This window comes from Brachyhypopomus gauderio, unplaced genomic scaffold (genome assembly GCF_052324685.1).
Source record: "Brachyhypopomus gauderio isolate BG-103 unplaced genomic scaffold, BGAUD_0.2 sc569, whole genome shotgun sequence".
Classification (NCBI taxonomy): domain Eukaryota; kingdom Metazoa; phylum Chordata; class Actinopteri; order Gymnotiformes; family Hypopomidae; genus Brachyhypopomus; species Brachyhypopomus gauderio.
The window spans coordinates 29,730-32,500 of record NW_027507390.1 but is presented as its reverse complement, the minus strand read 5'-3'; the positions used below and the strand labels follow the sequence as shown (position 1 = coordinate 32,500).

At 53.7% G+C, this 2,771-nt stretch overlaps 1 non-coding gene across 1 annotated transcript; it reads right to left on the bottom strand.

Annotated features, from left to right (window-relative positions):
* Positions 1 to 387: 387 nt before the first annotated feature.
* LOC143506869 (5.8S ribosomal RNA) lies at positions 388 to 541 on the bottom strand. Its single transcript, XR_013128523.1, has one exon. It is a non-coding gene; the product is annotated as a 5.8S ribosomal RNA (ribosomal RNA).
* Between the last annotated feature and the right edge of the window lie 2,230 nt (positions 542 to 2,771).

The following is a 2,771-nucleotide window of genomic DNA, read 5'->3' as shown; positions in this document are numbered from 1 at the left end:
ACGACGCACCAACCCGAACCAACCGATACACCCGCGCGACCACGCATCCTCCTGCCGGCCTGGTGAGGAAGGGGGAGACACGCACGCGGGCAGCCTGAATGGTTGCCCACCGGCAGCCGCGTGCGCGCTTCTTCCTCGGCCGTAGGAGTATTGCGGGGCCCCTGGAGGACCAGGATCGGGGTGATCGAGAGGCAGGGAGGCCGCAGCCTACGGGGAGACGAGCTCCACAGCGAAACCTAACACGGAGCGTGTGACCCCTCTCTCTAGCCGGGGAGCTAGAGGACCGGGACGCGTCTGAATTTAGGAAGACGGAGGTGACCAGGGCCACCTTCGAACCTCCAACCGCGGTCTTGCCCATTACAGGCACAGTCCGAATGATGGGAATAGCGACCCTCAGACAGGCGTAGCCCTGGGATGAACCCAGGGCCGCAATGTGCGTTCGAAGTGTCGATGATCAATGTGTCCTGCAATTCACATTAGTTCTCGCAGCTGGCTGCGTTCTTCATCGACGCACGAGCCGAGTGATCCACCGCTAAGAGTTGTACTCTTGGTTTTTTCGTGAGAGGCACCAAACATGATAAATGGTTTTTACCATTTTTCAAGTGACGGGCGCCCCGCCGTAGTGCCTGACCCGAGGGACAGGCACCCGAGCACGGGGTCTTTAAACCCGCAGCCCTCTGCGGGCCCCCTCCACACTCGGCACCCGCCCTGTCCGTCTCGGAGGACTGGGTGAGCACGCGTAGCAACGGGGTGTTGGAAAGGGGTGTGTGAATACTGAAGGACCCAGAGGCCTACCTCGTCACCGCCCGCCATGCTCCCAGGAAGGGAGGAGCACTCGTAGCGCTGCCCGAGGTGAGCTTGGGAGCTACAGCACACAGTGAACCCCTCTCCTCACCCGCCGGCCGCCATGTCCACCCCTCCCTGCGGAGAGGAGCACGCGTAGCACCGGGGTGTGGAGGGTGTGAAGACTAAAGCCACCAGGGGGACCACCCAGTCAGCGTCCGCCATGTCTCCAGTACAGGAGAGCACTCGTAGCGCTGCCTGAGGCGGGGTTGATGAGCTAGAGTCCACACGTGGCCCTCCCCATCACCGCCCGCCATGCCTCCGGTAAGGGAGAGCACTCGTAGCGCTGTATGGGGTTGGTTCGAAGACTAGTAGGTACCCGTCACCCGACGAAAAATGGAAGGCAACGGCCACACACGCGCAACCGCTTTGACGACGTCTGAGCCCAGGAAGACAAAGGTGGCGTGAGCCTCCTGCGAACCTCCCAACGCGAGTCTGGTCCTTTACGGGCACAGTCCCGATTTATAGCAACAGACGTAGGGTGCGTGGTGGTGCCGTGAGCCTGAGGTCACCGAATGTGGAAAACCCCACGCACGCCGACAGAGAGAGAGGGCCTCGCGGCCCAGACTCACGCCATTGTGCGTGTGGAAACCGGCCGTAACCGTGTTTTTTAGCGCTTCGCACGAGCCAGAGAGTACCGAGGAGGTGCGCTCGAGATGGGGGGCTGTTTGGAGAGAACAGACCAGCTTGCGCCATCGCTGTTCAGGCGTTAAACATATGATGATCTCCAGTCCGGTACCGAAGCGCACAACCCTTTCCCCAGAGGCCCGAGGAGACGCACAGAGGCTGGGAGGAGGCGCGCCGGGCGGCGCTACCCGTTAATGATCCTTCCGCAGGTTCACCTACGGAAACCTTGTTACGACTTTTACTTCCTCTAGTTAGCGCTTTCGCATCCCACTTCCAATCTACTAAACTGCTTCTGCCGGACACTGCGCGCAGAAGTCCCGGGATTTTTGCCAGCCGGTCCGATGGGTCAGGGCACATCCTGGGGACGCCCCGACGCGTGTCAAAGTGTCGCGGAGCGTCTAGCCCCCCCACGAGGCGGGCAATGAATTATTGAAAAACGGGCATTTTTCGCGCGATACGCAGTTTGGCCACAGAGTGGAGCACATCCAAGTAAATTGGAAGTGGGATTGGTAAGTAACAAAAAGCCCACTTCCAATTTATTCTATTATGTAGATTATTATGGGATGCCCGTTCAATTAGATTGCAAGTGGGATGTTTTGTGATTACCGATCCCACTTCCAATCTATTTCAGCTATTATGGGATGCCTATTCAAATAGATTGCTATTGGGATGTTTTGTGATTACCGATCCCACTTCCAATCTATTTCAGCTATTATGGGATGCCTATTCAAATAGATTGCTATTGGGATGTTTTGTGATTACCAGTCCCACTTCCAATCTATTTCCATTATTATGGGATGCCTATTCAAATAGATTGCAAGTGGGATGTTTTGTGATTACCAATCCCACTTCCAATCTATTTCCATTATTATGGGATGCCTATTCAAATAGATTGCTATTGGGATGTTTTGTGATTACCAATCCCACTTCCAATCTATTTCAGCTATTATGGGATGCCTATTCAAATAGATTGCTATTGGGATGTTTTGTGATTACCAATCCCACTTCCAATCTATTTCCATTATTATGGGATGCCTATTCAAATAGATTGCAAGTGGGATGTTTTGTGATTACCAATCCCACTTCCAATCTATTTCCATTATTATGGGATGCCTATTCAAATAGATTGCTATTGGGATGTTTTGTGATTACCGATCCCACTTCCAATCTATTTCCATTATTATGGGATGCCTATTCAAATAGATTGCAAGTGGGATGTTTTGTGATTACCAATCCCACTTCCAATCTATTTCCATTATTATGGGATGCCTATTCAAATAGATTGCTATTGGGATGTTTTG